At 42.0% G+C, this 26,249-nt stretch overlaps 1 long non-coding RNA gene across 1 annotated transcript; it reads left to right on the forward strand.

Annotated features, from left to right (window-relative positions):
- The first annotated feature begins 1,183 nt into the window (after positions 1–1,183).
- Positions 1,184–17,841, forward strand: LOC144586087 (uncharacterized). The gene is made up of 3 exons (XR_013540814.1): positions 1,184–1,250; positions 17,614–17,668; positions 17,784–17,841. It is a non-coding gene; the product is annotated as an uncharacterized LOC144586087 (long non-coding RNA).
- Positions 17,842–26,249: the final 8,408 nt, after the last annotated feature.

The following is a 26,249-nucleotide window of genomic DNA, read 5'->3' on the forward strand; positions in this document are numbered from 1 at the left end:
TCAAACTCCCATCCCACAGTGTAACCACCAACTTCATCCTTGAAACTCACAGAATTCAGACCAGCACTAGTTTGAAAATCAAAGGGCCTCTTTTATTGCTGGCGTACTTTTCTCCTTCTCTCGATGCTACAAAATGATAGGTCCACTTCTCTAGAATTCTAAGTAGAGGTAAAACACGATAGCAGCAGCAGCAATAACAACAAGAAAATTGTGAACTCTAATCCTTGTTCAAGAATCTAAATGCTTTTTTTTTGTCTAGCCTTGTCTTTTTCTTGGGTGGTAGGAAATGTATACAAAAACTAGTTTGCATTAGTCCAGATTGTGAGAATTCTAATATTCCCCATCTTTCATTTGCTGAGTGTTGTGATGCTAATGCTGTGAACAGCTCTGTTAAACTAGGAAGAATAAATATACACAAATATCTTTTCTAGTCTCCCTCTCCCTCTATCCTCCCTTCCACGCTTCATAAAATAGCCCTGCTCCTTGAAGCAGGCATCAGTACTGTCTTTTAGTAAACAATGTTCCTTGGATAAAAGAGGAAGACAACACATCTCCTAAACTTCTTCCTATTAAAGAATAATGTTAATTGGTTGGTGTATGGAGAAGAAGGTTATATGGCCCATTGACTTTATATAGATTGAAATGCTAAGCAGGGCCAAGTAGAAACATCAGTAGGGAATAGAGGGTAAGTACTCATCAGTTTTATGTGTTCTTTCCTATTTTCCTATTTATTGCTTACCCCTTACAGTGTTTCTCAGCAAGCCCATGCAAGCCAAGTTGGTTAGTTTTAGCCTATAACATGGCTCAGCAAATGAGATGGCTGTTACCATCTACATCGATTCATCAGTGCAGAATAAAATGATGCCCTGGTTGACATGGAGGCTTGAAAAAGTTACTTTTCAGACAACAAATCCAAGCAAACCCCAGAGTTGTTGGTTTGGGGATTCTGGGAGTTGTAGTAAAAAAAAGTAACTGCATGCAAAATGCCCTATTTCAGACAGTGCGTGCTGGGTCAGTGTTTTGAATCCTCTTCCACATTCTACAAGCAAAAAACCAGAATGCAAAGAAGAAAACTGGGCTAGAAGGAGCTGCATTGCTAAATGCATGCAACTTGTGAGTTGCCTTTACAATGTTGACAGTACTTGAAGACTCTCTAAGTGTTATCTGTATTTTCATGATTTTTATTCTTTCAGATCCAAATCCAAATTGATTATAGAGAAATCTATGTTTTCTGCACAAGGATGGGCAAGGTGAGTAAGCATCAGACCTCGCTGTCTTGGTGCCTGTGTAGATGTGGACTTCATGATACATAGCATAAGGAGGAGCAGCCTATTAGGGCAGGATGTATTGCATGCACATAGGTCATAACAGTGTTTCAGTATTCACAGACATGTTGGTTTTGTTGTTGTTGTTGTTTCTACTTATATATCACCCCATAGTGCTTAGGGCACTCTTGGGACAGTTTACAACATAATTATGCAAACAACAACTGCCCCCCATGAGTTGGGTTCTCGCTTTACCGACCTCAGAAGAATGGAAGGCAGATTCAACCTTGAGCTGGCTACCAGAACCTTTGGGGATTGAATTCAGGTCACGAGCAGAGGCTTGACTGCAGTATTGCAGTTTAATCAGTGGGCCATGGGGCTCTCTAAACATGCACTACACAACTGAAGATGATTTTTAACTCTTTTAGTAACTTAGAACTTTTCTGGACATTCATAATGCTGGGTTTGTATAATTCATAGTGAATGATGATGAGGGGATTTATCAGCCAGTCTCTGGAAGCTCTTTTACTCGTGCTAGTTTTGGAAGTTCAAAACTGTACTTTATACTTTATGGCAACAGAATTCCGTTCTCTTGTCCTGCTCCATTCACAGACCCAGACACTTGCCTCAGCCCCGTAATGCCTCACAAATAAAAATCCTGCTGTTCTGGATTGTGACATCACATAAAGATTTCATTGGTGAGAGAGCATGGGGTGTGTGGATAGGGCACTGGGCAAGGATTCAGAAGAACTGGGTTAAAATCCCTGTTTGACTAAGGACACTCTTTAGGACAGCGGCAATGGTAAAACCACTCCCGGAGAAGCTCACGTACCTTGAAAACCTTATCAGGGGAACTACAAGTCGTATGTAACTTGACAACACAAACAAGCATTTTAAGGCTACTTTTATTAATATCTCAGGAAGATGTGACGCATAAACAGATCTACAGTTATGAATATCATAATCAGCATTTTATTGTTTATGAAAGAGTCAAAAAATAAACTAAGAGCTGTACATAGATTAAAAAAAATACAGGTTCTCATTATTGGGTTGTGCAGTGCAGGAGATTATAGACAGAAAAGTCATAGACTAGCCTTAGGAGCCGTGTGGTATAGTGGTTAAACTGCGGTACTGCAGTGAAGACTCTTCATGATCTGAGTTTGATCCTGATGTGCTGAGGTAGCCAGCTCCAGGTTGACTCAACCTTCCTGTTACATACAGCACTGATGGTACCTGTCTGTCATGGGTTTGGAGGGAAAGTTCCATCCTATGGGGAGTGGAAGGCGGGACATCAGGGAGGAGGAGCTGTACGGTATATATATTTGGAGCTGATGTGGAGAGTGAGGAGTTGGAGTCTGTGTGTCAGACTGGGTACAACTGTGTGTCAGTTAGTACAAACCTGATAGGTTCAGGTTTCTATCTAGGTAGCCAGAACTGATAGGTTCAGGGTCTGTGCGTTACTTTAAAGTGTTCTGTGTGAACCAATCTGTTGTGTGTATATGATTGAGACTAAGCCACGTTCCAGTATTCTATTTACCTGATCCTTTTGTTTTCCCTGTTTGTTATTTCAATAAACCTTGTTCTTTTGTTTGTTAAAATCCATTCCTGGTCTGTGTGACTCCTTATAGGGAATGGTTGGTGGCAGCATAATTAAAGGGTGGTATACTCCAGTAGGTCTGGGGTTGTCACATTGATTGGTGTCCAGCGTGTGGGATACGACTAGTCCAGTTGTCCAGTGGTCCAGCAAAGCCTTGGCAAGGGTGCCCAGAGCAAGGGGGGTCTAGTCAGGGACAATCTGAGGGCGCGTAGGTAATCTTCTAGGCTTACCTCACGGGGAGGTAGGCTAGTGGAAGAACGTGCAAACTCGGATTGGGGGGACTAGATTAGGGAGCTCTGAGGCAACCTGTTTTGGCGGGAAAGGGCTGAGGCAAAACTGTGTGAAGTAACAGTGATCTAGCCTGTCTGCTGAGAGGCCTAGCAGAGGGCGTGAATTCTGCCTGGCAACAGTTGCAAGTTAGTGCTGAAGGAACAGCAGCAATCTATAGAAGGCTGTTTCTGAGGCAAAAGAAAAAAAGTCGTCGTTTTATTTTGAGGCTTGACTTTTGAAGGCAGCCTGTTCTGGGGGGATTATGCCCTTGACTCGAAGCCAAATGGCAGAAATGGGTGAAGTGAGAGATCCACAGGTAGACCAAGGTTCTGAGGAAGAATTTGGCTCAGTGCAGGATGAGAGCACGGGAGAACAGAACCCAGAACTCAGAAAAATGCTCCTAGCCCAACAGCATGAACTGAGGATGAGGGAAATAGAAAGGGAAGAGAAACAAAGGCAATTTGAAATGGAGGAAAGGGAAAGGGAGAAACAAAGACAATTTGAATTAGAGAGAGAGAGAATGGCGTTTGAAAGGGAAGAGAAACAGAGACAGTTGGAGGTAGAAAAAATGGCGTTTGAGTTAAGAAAATTGGAAATGATGAACCAGAACAATAATAACAATAGAGATTCTGAGGTGGGCCAATTGTCTAAAACTGACCTGAAGAAATTCCCTGTGTACAACAAGGGAGATTGCCCTGAGGTGTTCTTTTCCCTCGTGGAAAGAGCGTTTGTGGACTTCTCAGTAAGGGAAACTGAGAAGATGACCATTATGCGATCTTTAATCAGTGGCAGCCTGGCAGAAGTCTATGCAGAGATGCCAGTGGAACTGCTGAAAGACTTCGCTGAGTTTAAAAAACTGGTGTTTGCCCGACATGGGATAAATGCGGAACAGCTGAGGCAAAGATTCAGGTCACTCACAAAGAAACCAGAGCAGACTTTTACCCAAGTGGGGGCCCAACTGGTGAGGCTGCTAGAGAAATGGCTGTCTCAGGAGGGGACAGAGACCTTCCAGCAGCTCAAAGACCTGATAGCGCTGGAACAGTTTTATTCAGTCCTGCATGGGGAACTGAAGTTCTAGGTGAGGGAGAGGAAACCGAAATCGGTGGCAGAAGCGGCAGAGATCGCAGATTTTATTTACCAAATCAGAAAGCCCTTCGGTGCTGAGGGGAAATCTGTAGGTAAACCCAAAGAAACCTACAGCAAGTACTCTCAGGGACCAGGGAAAAACCAGCAAGGGGGAGGGGCCCATGTTGAAGGGAAGCCCTCAGACATGAAACCACCAAGACCTCAGATTTTGGAGGGAAAACCAAAACCAGATGAGAAAGACTCCAAGTACAGCAGAAAATGTTATTTCTGTCAAGGAAAGGGCCATCTACTCTCAGAGTGTGAGAAATTAAAGCAGCTAAAGGGAAATTTGCCTCATAATTTGAGTGGAACCAAGCCAAAAGCTGTGTTCTGTGTCCAGACAGAGCAAAGCTCCTTGCCATTGAGGGAGCCTGTTACCATGGCTACTCACTCTGAACCAGTTACATCTGCTGATCAGGCTGGGGAAAATGGTCCTCTTGTGGAGGTCAAGCGCTGCTTACTAGTGAGGACAGATTCGCAATTGTTTGAGACCGCAGGGGTGGACGTAGGAATACTTGACCATCAGTATAGGGGGCTAAGGGATACTTGTTCCCAGGTGACCCTGTGCCATCCAGACATTATTCCTAGGGAGTATATAATCCCAAATGAGAGCCTGAAGGTGGCAGGGATTGAGGGGCAGGTGATCTCACTGCCAGTAGCTGAGGTACCTGTGAGCTTTCAAGGCTGGAGGGGAGTTTGGCGGCTAGTGATTTCATCGACTCTGCCAGCAGCCGTGCTCGTGGGAAATGACCTGGCTGAACATGTGAAACGGGTGCTAGTGATTACACGCTCACAAGCTACCACGGGGACAGTTCAGGGGGGTACTGAAGGGCCCGAGGCGGAAGCAGATGAGGGTAGTTCCGAAGCTGTGGTGGAAACCTTAACCACAGACAGCAAATTTGGCCAAGAGCAAAAGGCAGACGCCACTCTCCAAAAGTGTTTTGAACAGGTGACAGACACCCAGCTAACACCTGAAACCACAGCGAGATTTCGTGAGAAAAAGGGAATTTTATATAGAGAGACCCTGATGAATATCTCAAAAGGGGGAGATGGGATCAGAAGTCAGCTAGTGGTACCTGAAAAGTTTCGCCCCATGATCTTACAAAGGGGGCACTCTGACATGTTTGCTGCGCACTTAGGGGTGAACAAAACACAGCAGAGAATCACACAAAATTTTTACTGGCCTGAAATAGGGAAGCAGATCAAGGAGTTCTGTAAACAATGTGATGTGTGTCAGAGGCAGGGGAATAACCGTGACAGGACCAAAGCGAAGTTGTGCCCTTTGCCTGTGATTGACACCCCGTTCAAATGTATAGGAGTGGATATTGTGGGACCTTTGCCCAAGGCCACAAAGAGGGGGAACCGGTTCATTCTCACCATTGTGGACCATGCCACGAGGTACCCTGAAGCCATTCCCTTGACTAACATCGAAACTAACACAGTGGCAGATGCCTTGGTGGGGTATATGTCCAGGATGGGATTTGCCTCAGAAATAATCACAGATTTGGGCACATCGTTTACATCAAAGCTCATGAAACGGTTATGGCAAATCTGTGGAATTAAGCACAAGGAAACCACTGCCTATCACCCTGAAAGTAATGGGTTAACGGAGAAGTTCAATGGGACTCTGATGCGCATGATTAGGGCTTACTTGGCGGAGAATCCAAACAATTGGGACCAGAAGCTGCAATCCCTTTTGTTTGCTTATCGATCAGTGCCCCAAGCCAGTACCGGGTTCAGTCCGTTTGAACTTTTGTTTGGGAGAAGGGTGAAAGGTCCACTTGATTTAATCAAACAAAATTGGGAGCAGATCACCCAGGATGACCCACAAGACGTTGTGACATATATAGACTCTTTAATGAATGACCTGAAGAGAAACCTAGAGCTAGCAGCAGAAAACCTGCAAGCTCAAAAGGTCAGACAGAAAACCTGGTATGACCAGAAAGCCAGGGAGAGGCACTTTAACCCAGGGGAGGAAGTGCTTTGGCCTAGGCCCTGCAAAGAGAACAAACTGCAGCTGGGTAGCCCAGAAATAAAATACTTGGGTCACATAGTAGGGGGAGGAGTGATCAAACCCCTAGAGGCCAAGATAGAAGCCATTCATGATTGGCCCAGGCCCAACACCAAGAAAAAAGTCAAATCATTTCTTGGGTTGGTGGGCTACTACAGAAAGTTCATTCCAAGGTTTAGCGAGATGGCGGCTCCGCTGACCGATCTGACGCGGAAGAAGACTGATGACCGCATCCCATGGACCAGCGACTGTGAGGAGGCGTTCCGGAGGTTGAAGGAGGCGCTCATCAATTATCCAGTGCTGCGTGCTCCCGACTTCGACCGGGAGTTCATCATCTACACCGATGTGTCTAACGGCGGGGTAGGAGCAGTTCTTTGCCAGGAGAATGAAAATGGTGACCAGCATCCAGTGTCCTACCTGAGTAGGAAACTCCAGAAAGGTGAGAGACATTTGGCAACCGTGGAAAAGGAGTGCCTGGCCATAGTATACGCGATTCAGAAGGCCAAACCTTACATCTGGGGAAGACATTTTGTTCTGTGCACTGACCACTCACCACTGCAGTGGTTAAAGACAATGAAAACCCATAATAGTAAACTTATGAGGTGGGCTTTAAACCTGCAAGACTATGACTTTGAAGTGAAGGTGGTCAGAGGGTCAATGAACTGTGTTGCTGACGCCTTGTCAAGAAGACCCGAAGAGTGAAGACGGCGAAGAAACCATGGACTATGTATATTTTGGTGACCAAAAGTTAAATGTACTTGTTTATTAAACATGCTTGGTTTGTATTAATAAAGGTAACTTAATGTATTGTAAATATTAATGTGTAAATGCATAAATGATATGTTTAACCTAGAGTGTAAGTATGGGTTATGGGATTGTATGTTATTGTATAACTGTTTTTGTGTGTTTTGATCCTGGTTGTTTTTTTGGAGAAAAGCACTTTAGCTTTTCCCCTGCAAAACAACTTATAAAGAGGGGAGGTGTTACATACAGCACTGATGGTACCTGTCTGTCATTGGTTTGGAGGGAAAGTTCCATCCTATGGGGAGTGGAAGGCGGGACATCAGGGAGGAGGAGCTGTACGGTATATATATTTGGAGCTGATGTGGAGAGTGAGGAGTTGGAGTCTGTGTGTCAGACTGGGTACAACTGTGTGTCAGTTAGTACAAACCTGATAGGTTCAGGTTTCTATCTAGGTAGCCAGAACTGATAGGTTCAGGGTCTGTGCGTTACTTTAAAGTGTTCTGTGTGAACCAATCTGTTGTGTGTATATGATTGAGACTAAGCCACGTTCCAGTATTCTATTTACCTGATCCTTTTGTTTTCCCTGTTTGTTATTTCAATAAACCTTGTTCTTTTGTTTGTTAAAATCCATTCCTGGTCTGTGTGACTCCTTATAGGGAATGGTTGGTGGCAGCATAATTAAAGGGTGGTATACTCCAGTAGGTCTGGGGTTGTCACACTTCCATCCTTCTGATGTTGGTAAATTGGGTACCCAGATTCGAGTGGGAGGGCAATGTGTAGCCTGCATAATAAAATTGTAAACTACCCAGAGAGTGCTTTAAGTGCTATTCTTTTACTTTCTTTCTATTATAACATTCCAGATTTGTTTGACTAGAACTCCCATCATCTTTTTCTATCTCTGGTCATATCCAAACGTAACAGGCAAGTGAGAATTCAAACTTGCAGGAAAAATATACAAACAAGAGACAACCAAATAGGTGCAGCCAAAGCCTGAGGGGGGGGGGTTGTTATCTATCTATCTATCTATCTATCTATCTATCTATCTATCTATCTATCTATCTATCTATCTATCTATCTATCTATCTATCTATCTATCTATCTATCTATCTATCTATCTATCTATTTATTTATTTATTTATTTATTTATTATGTTGCCTTTCTCTCCATAGGGGAACCAAAGTGGCCCACAGCAATTAAAACGACACAGTGCTGAAAGCTTTAAAATTCTGTACAAAAACTGTACTTAAAATAATTAATCATTTGTCAATATTAAAAGCAAGCATAAAAAACAATTTTAAGCATGTCAAAAAAATTTTTTTTTACCATCTCTCAATTTGATAAATTCAGTATTCCCTAGATTCTCACATCCTACTTGAACGCCGCCCTGAAGAGGAAGGTCTTTATCTGATGACAGGAGGGCTAGAGGGAGGGGCCAGCCTGACTTCTTAGGGCCGTGCATTTGAATGCATGGGAGCAGCTAGTGAGAAGGCCATGTCTCGTGTCCTCACCAAAGGAGCTTGGGAAGATTGTGGAAATGACAGAAGGGCCTCCCTAAAATATCTTAACAGTCGAGTAGGGTCGTGTGGGGTGATAAGTTCCTTCAAATAGCTTGGACCCAAGTCGTATAGGGCTTTATTAGGTAATAACCAACAGTTTGGATTGCGGCTGGAAACAGATTGGCAGCCAGTGAAGCTATTGTATAAGGGAGTTACATGCTCCATGTAACCCATACCAGTCAGGTGTCTGGCTGCAGCATTTAGAAGTACTACGAAACTGGCTAAGGTGACAGCTGGACCAGTGGAAGAGATTATAATTAATATGTAACGAGGGAACAGAAAATTTACACATATAATGTTGGTGTATTCTTTTCTTTTGTATTGGTCTTCATCACAGGAGGGGCAAAGATGTGCCTAGAACAATATTTTTCAGGATGGTAGTATGAGGAAATTAGGTCACTAGTATTGATAAATGGTAAATAGAGATGGGCAAAAAAATGGGGGGTTATTTTGGTTTGTAGTTCATGGAAGTCCACGAACCATGAATTTGTGAATTTTTCCCAAACAAATAATGGATTGTTGTTGTGGGTTTTCCGGGCTGCTTGGCCGTGTTCTTAAGTTTTTTTCTTCCTAAGATTTCGCCAGTCTCTGTGGCGGGCATCTTCAGAGGACAGGAGTCAGAACTGTGCTCTGGATTGGTTCGACAGTTCATTCTGGATTTTTTCCAAGTGACTGTATTTAAAAAAGAGGTCCACTGCCTCCTTGCCCCATAGCCTGCCCCTGCCCCCTGCCTCCTTACCACTGCCCCTGTTGTCTTCCTGCCTTTTCCTGCCACTGCCTCCTCCTCTTACACTACCACCACTGCCATCTTGAGAGGTGGCCAGCTGGGTTTTGCAGGCTGGCTGCCTCTATACATGCCCCCACCTCTCAACTATCTAAAACAATAAAAATAATTTGTGCATGCTGAGCTGAGAAGTGGGTGCACAGAGATAAGGAAGCTCAGCTCCTGGAAGGGAAGTCAGGCCACTGTCTCTCAAGATGGCAGCTGCAGCAGAGGTGGAGGCAGCAGGCAAGGTATGGAGGCAACAGGGGCAGTGGCAATGAGGTGGGGTGGGAAAAATAAACCAGGAAGTTAATTAAATTGCAAAAAAGTTCATTGGTTGAGGAAAATTCAAAATTCTCTGTTTTGGATGAAGCTGAACTGACCCAGATCAATGAAACCGTGATTTTCTGCAAACTTCCTGTTTCATTTTTGAATTTGGGTCTATCCATAATGGTAAGTTTTTAGACCTTACTGATTTATTGAAAAATAAATGACTAGGATGAGCCTCGTGGCGCAGTGGTTAAACCACTGTACTGCAGCCAAAACTGTGCTCACGACCTGGGGTTCAGTCCCAGGTAGCCGACTCCCAGCCTTCTATCCTTCCGAGGTTGGTAAAATGAGTACCCAGCTCGCTGGAGGGGCAATGTGTAGCCTGCATAATTAACTTGTAAACCGCCCAGAGAGTGCTTGAAGCACTATGGGGCGGTATATAAGTAGCACGCTTTGCTAGGATGAAAGTATTATTAAATATAAAAGTCTATGCCTTTCTGGCAAAAAAAATAAATAAAAATCAGCATGTCTTCTGCAACGCTATGCCCTGGCTTAGCATTTGGTAGAATTGTGTGAGAATGGAAACATGTATAAAGATGTGGGTAGCCTGGCAGTTTCAGGTGACATTGCAGACTGTGAGGGCTTTTAGCAATTGACCCACTCATGGCACATGCCCAACCCATCCCCTTTTAACTTCTGCTGGTGTTGCAGGTCAGACATCAAGGAGATAAGATATACAGAAGTTTTTTCAGGGCTGGCAAGGGACATCTGAGGTTGTAGATCCCTTTCTAAATGTAGGCACACCTTCCGAGTGGCAACTGATGACTCCAGTTTCAGGGAGTATTTGAATCCATTCCAGGTTTTGATCTGCGTTTTACAAGAGCTCTCCAAGGTGAATTTGCTTTGAGGATACAGTTCAGCACCTTAGACAATTCCTCTAAAAGAATTCACTAAAACCTGGAATGGATTCACGGGCCACCTTTCTAAAACTGGAGGCCCACCAGCCACCACTAAACCTTCCCTTTACTTCAGAAGCACAGACCTGATCTGTCCTATGTCCTTGGGCTACTCCCAATGGATTGTTGGATTGTATGGCAAGTCCTTTTTAGAAGCCCTTATAAAATACTGCTTAGGGAGGCACTGAGCTGTCAATTCTCCTTGCCTTTTCTCTAACTGCTCTGTGTGTATGTATGTGAGTGTGTGTTGAAGAGAGAGTTTGAGGGAATACTGTGCTGAAATAAACAGAGAAAGCTACTTACTGTAGCTGTTGACTAAACAGCAGGACAAAATTCTGTCGGTCTCTCTCTCTCTCTCTCTCTCTCTCTCTCAATTTCTCTCCCTCCCTCCTGCACACAGTTAGATTTGTTGTTGGTTTTATCCTCATAAAGTTACAGGTTTTAACCAATACACAACAGTCACTCTGCACACACACTTCGCAAACAGATGTCGGAAGGCGGCAATTTTCTCCACTTCCTGAAGCCTCTCGTATACCCTCAGTGTCTGATCTGGTGGGCTGGTAAACGCTCTAGAGCGGTGGCGGGTTGCAGAAGGAAGGAGACAAATTTTCTGATGCTACCAGAAGAATTGTATTTGATTCACGTTGGTATCTGCACGTTTGCTCGAACCTCCAGCTAGTATTTAAATGCTGTTTCATGTTTATGTATGTGCACACAGCTTTTTCCACACGTGCAGCTTTTTTTTAAAGGATACAATTTACTTCATGTGTCTTTTATTTTATATATTTATTGCATCTTGTCACATCGTGTTCTTAACCACTCTGAGTGTTTTGATATGAAATGGCACGAACAATATGTAAACCTATAAGGAAATTTCTCTCCTTCGCACTTTGTAAAAGCATAAAAATTCTTTCTTTCATGGAGTATTTCATAGTGAAAGTTTATCTAACTCTCTGTCTTTCAGGAAAAAAAAACGCAAGCTTTATTGTGTCAATGTAACAGTGAATTTTTGCTAGCATTAGAATGGCAGGAACGTGGGAACCAGTTGGGAAAACTGGTATTCTGACATAGAAACTCTTCTTTCTAATATAATCTTCCAACCCAGAATGAAATTCAGAACCCATTTTGAATAATGTTTCATTTCAATCACCTACACACAGACACACAATTACTTTTGATTAACACTACACATCTTTAGGAGAAACACAGAGATAATGAACTTCTCACCTCCACCAATTTTATCATATGTCAAATATATAACATACTCAGTCAAAACTGTTGTTTAATTGATGTTTTCTTGTCTCTTCTGTGGTTGAGGACAGAGGGAAAATCACTATTCTCCTTGTAATTGATGACTCCCTCTTGTCCCATGTTTAAGAGGAATGAAGCATCAATTAAATGACAGCTGTGTGACATTTTATATATTTTGACCTGAGCTTTGAACTGCGGGACAAACTGGTGGGTGAGCTGGAAGAAACCTGGTTCCTCTTGTTAGGAATGAAACTAATTAGTAGATTATTTATTCCAGAGGAGGAGGAGAGACAGATGAGAGTGTGAATTTCTTCAGGTTTAAACACTTGCCACTTAAAACTTTGATGAGTGATGGCATGAAGGTCTAGTCATTAAAATACTATTTATTGTAGCATGGACTACCTGAAGCCACATGGGTGCTTCCTCTTTCCACAATAGGTTCCTTAATTCATTGGATGGAATTCTGCCCCTTTGTCTGTCAATTCCATCTACACTCACTTTTCAAACCTAACAACTTTCTTCCATAATTCAAAGTTGAAAGGTTTCTGTCATTCAATTTCTGCTAAACTTTAATTATTGGGGAAAGTTAGCATGGCTTAAAATAGAAACACATTTTGTATTTGTCTATAATATATAAGTTGTTGTATCACAGCAGATATCAGTGTGATTACATTGTTTGCAACTTTCACACGCCCTGAAGTGGTTCCTACTGTAAATTATTTTATTTGAAATAAAATGCCTTCAGTCTATAATACTAAAAAATACTAATAAAAGTTTCTAAGACTGTGAAGCCTTGAAAACTGGTGTGGACACTAAGGAGAGTATCCATCTGGGTTTAAACTCACTTTTATTCATTTTAATCAACGTTGATTTATCTATAACATGCAATACCATCTTAAGTCACTAGGTGGCAGATTTTTCTAACCAAAACATAACTATTTTTTAACCATGGTTGCTTTCTACTAAAAGAAGGAGCTCTATAAGAAGTTTGCTTGTCAAAAAAAAAGTGACCAGCAAAGTCTGCAGCAAGACTTAATGGTGATTGCAGAACAGCAAAATAAGAGAGCAAGATGAGAAACACATAAATGTTTTTATGCTGTCTTTTTTATTTTTTCTTTTCTAGCTTATGTTGATTGATATGTCTAATTTAAGTTTTAGAAGGAAGGAAGGAAGGAAGGAAGGAAGGAAGAATGGCTACATATAAAGCAGCTGAGGCTCTATGAAAGACAGAAAGCAGAGTAGCAATGGCCCTGCCCTTCCATCTCTACCACCATGGATTTTCTAATGAAATACCTCCATCTAGGGGGAATAAAGAGGCCTGTGGAACCCTTAAGACTAACTAATTCCTTAAAACTTTCATGGACTAAAGTTGACATTCTCTGAACCATGATGAATAGACACGGAAGCTTCATATCATATCCAGGGGGTATAAATATGAACTCCAGCACCATAGGTGTCACAGCAGTCCATTCCCACCCCTAGAACCATCCTGGTCCCCTCACTGGGCTCTGCATGGCATGCACATCCATCAGCATAATTGTCATGCCAATTGCAGAAGTAGTACAGTCAGCACTTCCCTACCTCTCCCCATAGCCGACCACTCAGCAGCTGACCGGGGAGACTCATCTTCCCATCTCCTTGCTGGAGTCATCAGCTGTGGGGAGAGGTGGGGGAAGTGCCAGCCAGACTACCAGACTACTTCTGAGACTCGCACAGTAACAATGCTGATGGATGCATGTGCTGCACGGAGTTCAGTGAGTAGCCCAGGCTCACTGTGGGGCAGGAACGAACCGCCATGGCACCTGTGGTGCCATGCTTCATATTAATATCCTCTGGGTAAAAATATGAAGCACCTATGTCTAAAGGTGAATCAAGTAAAGTTCAACTGTACATACAGGGCAAATGATTGGGGATGGGAAATCGACAGTGAGGTCCAAGTAACTTTAGAAGCAAAAAGCACTGATAAAGTATTAGTAGCGGCTGTTTACCACTGATAATAATAGAGATGATGGTACATATATCCTAGCAATAGTTAGGTCAGTCAACATACATAGAAGCTCCCCCATACATTTTCTGGGTTCCTAATCACACCAAGAGCCCCACCTGAATATGGAAGACTTTCTCCTTTTGAAAGTCACATTCCTGTATAGACTGTGACAGAAATGTCCACAACTATTTTTCTATATAGAACAATACATCTCTTCTCTTTAAGAGCTGTTGCACACCTTTCTAGGACGGTAGCAGGGCATGCATTCTTTTTGGCACAACCATTGTTTAGCTTGTTTAGCCAGGAGATAGCAGCTTTGGCTTCCAACTGTCATTGTGGCTGCAGGTTCCAATGGAGAGTTGGGGGAAGAATGAGGAAAGGGAAGCAGAATGGTACTGATAGAGGGAGAGAGGAGTGACATAAAATAATAATAATAATAATAATTTCACTTGCCCAGAGAATTGATAGCTAATTAGAATACAAGGGATCCTTTTCTGTTTGGATGGGAGGAATACGCCAAACGGCATATCCCTCCTCACTCAAACCACAACAGACACTTTGTAGCCTGATCCAGCCTGCACCAAAATGGTTAGTCTGGACAGGAAATAAGCTTTCAGATTCTCTGACAGAAGTCCTTCCTACGTATTCTAAGTATGTTTCTCTTTTTAAAATGCCCCCAGTTAAACCCGGGACTTCCTGTCTGTAAAGCACATGACCTTCAACAAGCCATCTTCATAGGCTGCTCATGATCAGAGCAACCCACCTCTCTGAAATTTGGGGATGAATTCCACATACACACCTCTGCAGTCTAAGGAGCCTTCCTTAGCTTGCTCGCTCTCCTCTATTCATGTCCAAGTCTGCTACAAAATAGAAATATTCTCAATAAAGCTGTTGGATCATTTTTACTGAGCAGAACATCCACAGGAAGGGAAGGGGTGGTGGAGAAAGAAAATGCTATTTCCAAACTTACTGCTTTCCCAAGATTTCCAGAAACAGAAAGGAAGCTGTTGGGGGCTGATTCTTCTTTGTCCCTGCTTTTTTTTTATCCGACTGTCATTATTCCAAGTGATTTCCTTTTTTTTATTGCCAGCTTCTTCGTGTGGCATTGTTCTCTGTCCACTTATGCCCTGTTGTTATTTTAAAAAAAACATCATAAAGGGAAAATATTAATGCCTTATAGTGCATAAATGTAGGAAGAATAACAGATGAAGCAGATAATAAATCACTCTGAGATCAGCAGACAGAGACATGTACCTGTTTTCCCCTCCTGTACATTGGGGTGGGTGGGTGGGGAATGGATAGCAAAATCTTAAGGAGCTAAGTAACCGTCAGACACAGAACTGAAGAACTAAGGGAGGGAACCCTTTTATAAACTCTTTTATATCCAAGACATTGGATTTTGGTTGAAGTATCAGTAAGCAGAACTGAACATCAAAACGTCACACTTTTCCCCCAAAGTCTGCAGCATTAAAGGACTGAGATGAAACACAATTAGCAAACAAAAAAACGGCAACATCGGAGAGGATGGTCACTTTTTGTATGTCATGTGGCTTTAAAAACAAGTCAGATAAATGATGATGCCATTAAAACTGAACTAATTAAAGAAAGCTTCTTTTAAGAACTCATTAACTGCAACCTCATTTGCATAATGATGCATATTAATTAAGTTTTAATGAATCTGAATTTGCACCAAGCCTATTCATGTTGGCTTTGAAACAAATTGAACAAATTAGTTAAAAGCTTTTTGGAATCTACTTTTCACACAAAAACAGAATATGAATGCCATCATCTCCACAAAAAAGAAATATTTTTTCTTTTAATTTAATTCAAAGGTATGCAGGCCCCCTCTCTTAATTATTTTTAAATGCAATCATTTCCACCTTTTTCTTCACCAACACACACACGCATACACACATACACACAAGCCACAAACATACCTTCTTCTCTTGCAGGAAATGTTGTAAATGGATGGTATGGGATAAAATCATTACAACCAATTTATTGAAAATAAGCTGGAAACATTTGACTTCTGGGTGCATTTACAGTAGTTTATTTAATGCATAGATTTCAATTTTGTCAGAAACCTTTAGGCATTTGGGTTCTCTGAGCAGTTTCTGGCGCTGTGAGGTTTTTTTTTTTTAAAATAAGTACATAAATAAGCAGATATATATATAAGCAGATATATATATATAAGCAGATATATATATATATAAGTAGATATATGAAATTGCTTGCTTGATACACATTTCCTGAAGTCTTGATTTCACAGCATTACAAATTATTTAGAAAAAGCATAGTAGTAAGGAACTGTTTCTAAACATTTAAAGCCTGTCTTGTCTTGCTTCGCTGTTCAGTGGATGTTAATTTTCTTTACACACACACACAAAACCACACACGCTCCAGCATCCAATTTGAACAAGTTTGCTTTCAGCTCATAATAAAAACAAGAATTACAGCAGAAACACTATTGATTTCCTTATACAGTACTCCATTGTGTGTTCATCAAGAATGGAGAGATTTATGTAATTACTGCTCCATCTTTTGTTGTTCGGAAGGACTTTCTCTCTCATTTTTTTTAAAGTCAGCAGTTACACAGGCTGAAATGCTTTCATTGTTGAGATTAAAAGATCATCACCAACCCCCCCATGTTAAACTATTTTTCTGTGATCAGTTTCTTTAGGGAAGTCGACAACGAAGAAGGAACTGCATGTTGACAATTCTCACATCTGTGATTTATAATCACAGACAATCTTTTCCCCCCAGAATCTTCTGTTTTTTTAAAATATGCTCATTCTTTTGTTTTATTGTTCACCATGACCTTATCAGCATTAAAGTGGCGCCTTTGCAGCTCTTGTACATCACTGCATTTGATTTTTACTTAGTCATGTGAAATGACAAAATATTGCATTATTGCTTTTTATTGACTATTGCTTTGATTTAGCACAGAACAAAAATGTGTGCATGCACAGATGCATATTATTCTATGCCAATTGGCTAGTTTCTCCTAAAGCACCTTGGGAATTGTCATTGTAGTTTCTAGGCTCCCTTCTCTGATAACTACAATTCCCACAGTTCACTGGGAAAGAGAATACAGTAATTGGAAAACCAGTTTACAGTTGCAGTCTTATTGATACGTTTACTTTGCATTAAGTCTTACTGAACACAGTTGGGAAAGCTAGTCCAAGAGCCAATGCAACATAATGGTTTGAATGCTGGAGTGAGGAGACCCTTGTTCAAGTCTTCACTCAGCTGAAATCTACTAGATAACCATGGGCCAGTCACCTCCTCATGGCCTGACCTATCTCACAGTATTGTTATGAGGATAATGTAGACAGAAAGAATGCCTTGTATGTCACCTTCAGCTCACTGGAAAAAAAGCTGACGTATAAAGGAATAACAGCTTAAATCTGAGTAGACATCGTATTTAGGTCTAAATATAGGTATCCAGTACTTTGGCCATCTAATGAGAAGAAAAGACTCCCTGGAAAAGACCCTGATGTTGGGAAAGTGTTATGGCAAGAGGAGAAGGGGACGACCGAGGATGAGATGGCTGGACAGTGTCTGCGAAGCAACCAACATGAAATTGACAGACCTCCGGGAGGCAGTAGAAGATAGGAGGGCCTGGCGTGCTCTGGTCCATGGGGTCACGAAGAGTCGGACACGACTAAATGACTAAACGAAACGATAGGTATCCTTGATGGATCCATCTGAGGGGACAGGAAGGAACAGCCCTATTCAGAATTCTTGGGGCAACATTCAGTCTTATTATGGGTGAACGTTGCATGACAGATTTTATTTCTCTCTCCTCTTTCATGCAGGGCGAGCCAGCCATTACGTCAAGTGATATGCTTACCTAAGGTGTTGGAATGCCAGGTACATGAATCTAATATATTTCCAAACACCACCACCAACAGGGGGCCCTGAGCCGTTCTCCTCCTCAGCATTTTGCTTTTTATAAAAGTCAGCATTCTTCTTGGTCAGCTTCTAGAAGCAGCTAGAAGCCAGTGTGGAGCAGAATATTCTGGAACAGAATGTGAGGAACACGGTGTGACCAGCAGAGGCCACAGGGTGGCTATTGTGGAACAGAATATGAAGGACAGAAGGAGGGCCTTCACAGAAGTGGCTTTTCCAGACCATCAATTTTTGGCAGCATGCAGAGTTTACTGTCACTAACAAAATGCTCTGTTGCCACCATCAGGAAGAGACTCTCTGGACAGAGTGAAGACACAATATTATGCTGGCATTTAGAAGTAGCTAAATGGAGCATAGCAGTTGGATTTTGATTGTTGCTGTGGTCTTCTGGTAGCTTGTGATGTCCTGTTCCTGCTTCTTTTGCTACCGTTACCTAAACTCATTCAAGTGGTCTACAGTGGCAGATGCAATAGTGACTTTTGTCTGAGGGTGAGAACCAGCACTTCGATTCTCACCTCTATCAACTGGAGAACTTGTGCTACCCCAGCCCCTCATGCTGCTAGGAAGATAAGGTGATATTTACCTCAACTTACAGCATGAATATTGCAAGAATGAAAAGGCCTGCTGTGCTAGAATCCATTCCGCCAACTATGCCCCTTTTGAGGATGTAATTTCTTTGTCTCATTCTAGTGTGTAAAATTGGTGTGTGTGTGTGTGTGTGTGTGTGTGTCACATTTTACTCCTTGTTCCTGGAAAATAGAGGGTGCTTCATTGGGCTTTGCCCAGAGGAGGGTGAACACGATGGTGAAAGATGTGAAAATCAAGTCCTGTGAGAAACAGTTGAAGGAGATGGGTATGTTTAGCCTGAAGAAGAAAAGACTGAAAGGTGATTTGATAGCCATCTTCCAATATTTAAAGAGCTGTCGTGTGGGAAATGGAGGAAGCTTGTTTTCTGCAGTTCCACAGAAAAAGTCACAAGCCAATAGGTTAAAATTATAAGAAAGGAGATTTTGAATAAACAAGGAAGAAGACCATGGAATAGACTACTCCAGAAGGCAGCAGACTCTTCTTCCTTTCTGGTGATGGAGTGCTGTGCTGATTATAGAGTGCTGCTCCCATGATGATGGGGGTGACATTTCACTCATTTCACTTTTCGTCTCCCACCAGAGGAGAGCATGAGCTGTATATGCATACCTTGGCCAGCCACTTTTTTCCCATAAATACCTTCTCTTCTCTGTCCAAATCCATGAATCCATCCACCAGAAAGGTATTCCGTTAAATACAGGGAGCTCCCAAAAGGAGCTAGCTGTTGCTACACTTGAGATGGCTGTAAGATATGGGGTAAGATTTCCAAAAAATGAACAGAGCATGCAGGAAGGAACATATGGAGGGAGGCAATTCTTAACGTACCCACACCAGATCCCCAGCCATTTAAAGGTTAAAACAAAAGAACAGAAATAAAAAACACCAGCTCAATCTGAGCCCAGAAACAGACGGACAGCCAGTGCATATCAAACTCAATGAGGAGAAGCTGGCACCCCAGTGAGTGCTGGGGGTGTAAATCCTGTTGGGTCTCACTTTCCTGTGCCAACCAAGGGAAGGTACCAATTATTCTTTTCTGCACATTTTTTGCAAAACAGAAGCACGGGGTGAGGTGAGGAACCATACAAACTCCTCTTTAAAAACGGGTGCATATTGCCGGCAATTTTTGCACAAACAGAGATATGTGCAAACTACCAGTATAAAAATCACAAAATAAAAATAGACTTATCTCCAAGCAACTAGGGTTCCTCCCACCTCCACTGGGAAATGAGCTGAGCAAGATGCACTTCTCCAAGTGGGAAAAGTATATGCCAAAAGGGGTGTGAAGGCAAAGACAAAGAAACTGGGGGAAAAGACTAAGGTTGTGACTATACAGTGAAGCAAATGCAAATTAACTTGCCTTTTCTTGCTGCAAAGTCACACTGGGGCATTTGATGCTCTCTCTCTCTCTCTCTCTAAGTGGCCACAGAAGCAGAGGAATTAAAAAGCCTTCTCCTTGCAGTTCCATTGGAAGTTCAAAGAAACTGCGTTAAGAAGGCTTTCCTTTCTCCAAATCACTTCCATATCCTATCTTGCCGGGGAGTTCTTGAAGCTGTTTAAAAATGAATTAATGAATAAACAAGTCTGTGGGAGGAGTGGGCAAAATGTTTTTTTTTAAATAAAGAAGTGCCTTAGGGGAGCAGAGGATTTGAACAGATAGTTGAGTACTGGCCCTGCTTCTGTGTGCCTGTGTGTGCATACATGCACGCTGTCCCCCCTCTTTTTGACACACACACACACACACACACACACACACACACACACACACACACACACACACACACACACACACACACGTACGTCTCCACTCTCTTTCTTTGCCCCCTTATAAGTGGAGAAAATTCCAAGGTTTTTGATGGTATAGTCGGGCTCCAATAATCTGGTCCCAGGTTTGACAGCAGACAATAAACTGAGAGATGCTTGTCACAGTCTAATTGAGTGACAATTTTTTTTTACTTTAAATAAAACTGCTTTTTCAATGAATTATCATTGCTGTCATCAGTACTACTCATAACACTTCGTATAATATGATTCACCCTCAGCACAGATGTTGCCACTTAAGGGCAGGATGAATAAGAAAGAACAAACATCTTTCTGACAAGGTAACCCTCAGACCTTAACCAGGATATTTGGTCCCAAATGGCCCTTCATCAAAGGAATCCATCAAGCACAGGTAGGGTTGATGAAAGATAGTGGGATCAGATGGCTATTTTGGAGGCGGGGGGTTCCTTCAAGGTTGAAAAAGCTTTGCATGGGGAGATGAATCTTTTCTTTTTCTGCAGTCTCTTTTACATTTTTGCCTTCACAAAATGTGAAATCAGAGTGATAGGGGAGAGATCACCAGATGTTTTACTCTCATGAGAGGGTTGGAGAACCTTGAATCAGCTAGGAATTCCTTGTTGGGGACTCTCACCATATAGAGGAGTTCCACATTGATGAAAAGGAGGAAATCAGCCAGACTGTCTGGAAGGTGTATGTCTTTTTTATATCCCTAGAGGGCACTGTATTAGTTGTAATGATCTGCTTTCAAATTGCTTTTGATTCAGTTGCTTTAATAGTTGACCAGTGTGTGTTCATATTATAACATTTTGTGTTTTAATCTGTACTTTTTTGAGGGGGGTTAATCTTGTTGTGAACCACCTTAAATCCAAGTTTTTAGAAAAAACAAACATATACCCAAATCCATTCATACCTGTATATTTAAAGACAACAAATAATTTTAGTTCATCCAGTATGATATGCAGGATTTGTTGGCAAAACCCAGACCAGGTTTAGCCTGTGGCACCATTCGCTAGTCTCAAGAGACTATGGTAACATGCTCTGAATAGAGGTCTTGGAACAGCGTCTAGTGTGGCTGAGAAGGCCAATTCGAGAGTGACAATTCCTTCCACACTGAAGACAAATACAATCTGTTACCTGTCCAGCTCCTTGATTTTGCTGGTTTTGGAACTGCCTCTTTGCCTCAGCCTGCTGAACAAGTGTCTCTTCAAATTGGGAGAGGCCATGCTACACCACCTGCCTCCAGGCTGAACACTCAGATGTCAAGGTTTCCCATATGTTGAGGTCCATTCCTAAGGCCTTCAGATCCCGCTTGTAGATATCCTTGTATCACAGCTGTGGTCTCCCTCTGGGGCGATTTCCCATGCACTAATTCTCAGTGCAGGAGATCTTTTGGAATCTGACCACGAGCCATTCTCATGACATGCTCAAAGCCAACGTAGACGTCGCTGCTTCAGTAATGTATACATGCTAAAAATTCCAGTTCGTTCTAGGACTATTCTGTTTGGAACTTTGTCCTGCCAGGTGATATCAAAAATGTGTGGGAGGCAACGCATATGAAACATGTTCAGCTTCCTCTCCTTCCATGCACAGAGGGTCCAGGACTCACTGTAGTACAGGAGTGTGCTCCGGACACAGGCTCTTTAGACCTCGATCTTGGTATATATCATCAGCCTCTTATTAAGCCATACTCTCTTTGTGAGTCTTGAGAACATGGTAGCTGCTTTGCCAATGCATTTATCCAGCTCGACATCTAGAGAGAGGGTGTCAGAGATTGTTGAGCCAAGGTCCACGAAATCATGAACAACTTCCGATTATTGTGTAGAGATGGTAATAGAGGGAGGAGAGTCCATGCCCTGGCCCATGATTTGTGTTTTCTTCAGGCTGATTGTTAGTCCAAAATCTTGGCAGGCATTACTAAAATGATTCATAAGTTGTTGGAGCTCTTCAGCAGAATGGGCAACAACAGCTGCATCATCGGCGAAGAGGAACTCCCACATGCATTTCAGCTGGACTTTGGTCTTCGCTCTCAATATAGAGAATTAAAGAGATTTTCATCTGATCTAGTCTTGAGATAGACACCTTCTATTTCTGCTAAAGTTGGTTTGCTCTCCAACTCTTCCAAGACAGGCAGGCACTCAATGTTATTTGATGCCTCTTCAGTTACTACATTCTCTCTAAAATATAGCTCAGAGTAGTGCTGCACCCAGTGATTCATCTGCTGTGCTCGGTCCTGGATGATGACGCCTGTAGCAGTCTTCAAAGGAGCAGATTTCTTCTATATTGGACCTAAAGTTTGCTTGATGCCGTCATACAATCCCTTGATGTTACCTGTGCCCACTGCTATCTGCATCTGAGAGCAAAGAGCAAATTTCTCCACTTTGATCGCGAGTCTTGCTGATGTCAATATGTGGACTTCCTTCCTTTTTTGTGTGATGTTGTTGTTTATTTGTTAACTCATGTCTGACTCTTCGTGACCCCATGAACCAGAGCACGCCAGGCCCTCTTGTCTTCCACTGCCTCCCAAGGTTTGGTCAAATTCATGTTGGTAGCTTTGATGACACTGTCCAACCATCTCGTCCTCTGTTGTCCCCTTCTTTCTTGCCCTCGCACTTTCCCAGCATCAGGGTCTTTTCCATGGAGTCTTCTCATGAGATGGCCAAAGTACTGGAGCCTCAGCTTCAGATTTTGTCCTTCCAGTGAGCACTCAGGGTTGATTTCCTTCATAATTGATAGGTTTGTTCTCTTTGTAGTCCATGGGACTCTCAACAGTCTCCTCCGGCACCACAATTCAAAAGCATCAATTCTTCAGCGTTCAGCCTTCTTTATGATCCGTCACTCATTTCCATAATTAGAGAAAGAACGAATTATGTCTTCTCCACATAGCTTTGCAATATCATCAGTCCAAAAAGACAGGAAAACTATCAGGGCTGCCCCTTGTGGTCATTTACCAGAATAACATCATTGTGTCACTGAAGTACAGTGGTGTCCCGCATGACGACGATAATCCGCTGTTAATTGAAGTCGTCGTCATGCGAAAAGCCTTTCCCCATTAGAATACATTGAAACTTGGTTTAATGCATTCCAATGGGGAAAATACCTTGTCGTCCAGCGAAGATTGCCCATAGGGAAGCCATTTTGCGAGCGCCGATCAGCTGTTAAAATGGCTGCCCTGTGAAGCATGGTCCGGAAAACACAGGACAGCCATTTTAGGAAGCCGATGATCATTGGAAAAAATCGTCGTTTTGCATATAAATGGTCTGTGAAGCACAGATCTAAACAACGCCCAGCGGAATTCCCCCATAGGAATGACTGTTTTGCGAATTGCTATAGCAATCGCAAAAAGTCATTGTCATGCGGTTTTGTCATACAGCGGAGTCGTCATCTAGCGAGGTACCACTGTACTTTGAAGCTTTAGCATGGTGCCATCCCTCCGCTCTACCCAGCCATTATTACCTGTTCCTGTGGAGGAAGAGTCTTCTTGGTTCTGGGTGTTCTCAGTTCCACATTTTCCCCAGCTCTACATTACCTCAGAGACTAGAAAAGCTGCTTCTTTGAGTTCTGTCCTTGGGAAATCAGAAGACATTAGTTCAGAAAAGTATTTTTCCCTCAGGTTCTGGAGGTTCCTATGGCCTCTATAAGGCTGGCATTGTGGACCAATTTCTTCACAAATCAGATGGAAACAGCATAAGGTTGGATTAATCAAAATGGTGGAAAAAGCAAAATTGATAGATATGTGCATCCAGGCAGGTGACCTGGGGCATGTAAGTGAGGTTCAGCTCTGTTTGTGGTGTTGTTATAATCCTGCGAGACTTGTACACAACCTCTTTGCTTAGGATAGTTGTGCTATTTAATTTGGCTAGTGCATATGTTTGAGAATAAATCAGAAAATGAGATGATGAACCTGAGATTTATTGGTGTTTAAAATTTAAAGTGGAAAAAAGCGAAACGGATAACTCCACTTGTTCCTACCCCAGTATGGCACAATCTGTACACCTACTGTATTCCATTTGGTAGGATTCTCCTTGTGTTGCTTTATACCTGTGGCTCCTTACCTTTTTCCAGGTTGTGCTCCCCCCTTTTAGAATAGCCGAATAACCCGTGAACCTACCTCAGTTGCATAAAAAGATATTTTTAATGGGGTAAACTTGTATCTTCTCAGAAAGTAGAGGCTACTTTCTCTATGAAAGAGCCTGTTTCTTATTTATAAACATATATGCTAACGTTAATATCACACTTCAAAAGGTCAAGGAAGAAATTATTTAACAAGAACCACAGCACATATGAGGTGACCCATAAACCCCCAGAAAATACTTTGTAACCCCCCTGGGGGGTCCCGACCCCCAAATTGGGACACACTGCTTTATACAGAAAGCATTGGTTCTTGCTATTTACAGCTCCTCCTTTAAATCAGTGGTCACCAACCTTGGGCCTCCAGATGTTCTTAGACTACAACTCCCAGAAGCCTTCACCATCACCTCTGCTGGCCAGGATTTCTGGGAGTTGAAGTCCAAGAACATCTGGAGGCCCAAGGTTGGGGACCACTGCTTTAAATCATTATCAAAACAACACAAGATATTGAGCTAAAATTGGGGAAAATATCTATCTATCTATCTATCTATCTATCTATCTATCTATCTATCTATCTATCTATCTATCTATCTATCTATCTATCTATCTATCTATCTATCTATCTATCTATCTATCTATCTATCTATCTATCTATCTATCTATCTATCTATCTATCTATCTATCATCTATATCATCTTACACTGGTTCTGACTTCAGGGTGGCATGGTGTATGAGGCTTTTTAGTTAGTCATTTCAGAATGAAAGATACTGTATTTCCTTGTTCACCTCCCCCTCTCTTTGCTTTTCTTCTACTTTGTAAAAGTATAATAATGCAACTTGAAAACACAAAGAAGCTATTAAATGTTTTAAGTACCATCTGATTTCCAAATAGGAGTAAATTTTTATGAGATCGCAACCTGGAATAAAAGGTGTGGGAGGGGGTCTAGGCTGTAAGTTATAGAGCCATAATTCTTTTGAATTTTAGAATCCGGTATTAACCAGCGAACATTAACACTGTTATAATAACCTATAATTAAACAAATAATAAAGGCGGTTGGGACCTTCCATTATGGGCCCTATTTAAGTTGACAGATATCATTTCAGATAATAGTTCTATATTTTCCAGATAGACACTCACCCTAACCCGTAGGCTGCCTTTTCTAACCTGTCATGCGTCCCACTGCTTTATATATAACACTTAATACTAATGCTTTTTAGGCTTTTAATCTTTCTTGGAGATAGGAAGGCAAATGCATGGGGGCTTTTTTGTCGTCCATGGCTCTGTCTCTAAAATTGACTTTTAAGCATGCATTTAAAAGAAAGAAAGAAAGAAAGAACACTGATTTTAGGAAGTGACCGTATTTCCAACGCGCAAATTTAGAGTACAGAAACAGGCTCCATTTGGGGGGAATTTTGACATAAAGTGTCTTCCTTGGGGGAGGTCAGGAGTCATTGATATTAAACTAGACAAGCTGGTAGTGGAGTGTTAATGGGAATGGAAAGCAGATGTTTGGTAATTAGGGGAGATGTGAATGACAAGACTTGAGAGGTATGGTACATGAGATAGCTGGCACAAAGCAGCTGTTGTTACCGATTTCGCTGTCAGAAATGTACACAAGTCAGACCATCCCCTGTGAGTTTGCCATGGCTGTGACAATTAGGAAAAAAATTGTATTTGATTAAAATAAGTAATATATCATACAAAGTAATTTTTTTTCAGAACATTGAGAAATGGTCTAGGTTAGATCCTGTGGAAAATTAACAAAAGATCTGAACCAGATGTATCAGCCTGGCTGTCAAAACTAGAGAAATAACAAAGAATTCCAGCCGTGATTACCGACTTCAAGGCATTACTTCCTAAGTAGATACTAAATGCTAGGCTCTTTCAATTTTACGGCCAAAACTCATGCCTTCTAGGGTCAGAATGTTTTCTGGGGAACACTTATATTTAATATATGTTCACCTGAAAAATTCCTCTTCACTGTTACTGTTTCCTTTCTTCTCTCCTGTTCATCTAGTAAATTATTTGGGATTACCATCACCACCACCACCTTGGCGGTAGTCAAATGGAAGATTTTAGCTGATCAGCAATCAGGTAATCACCACGACT

This window comes from Pogona vitticeps, chromosome 1, assembly GCF_051106095.1.
Source record: "Pogona vitticeps strain Pit_001003342236 chromosome 1, PviZW2.1, whole genome shotgun sequence".
Lineage (NCBI taxonomy): Eukaryota > Metazoa > Chordata > Lepidosauria > Squamata > Agamidae > Pogona > Pogona vitticeps.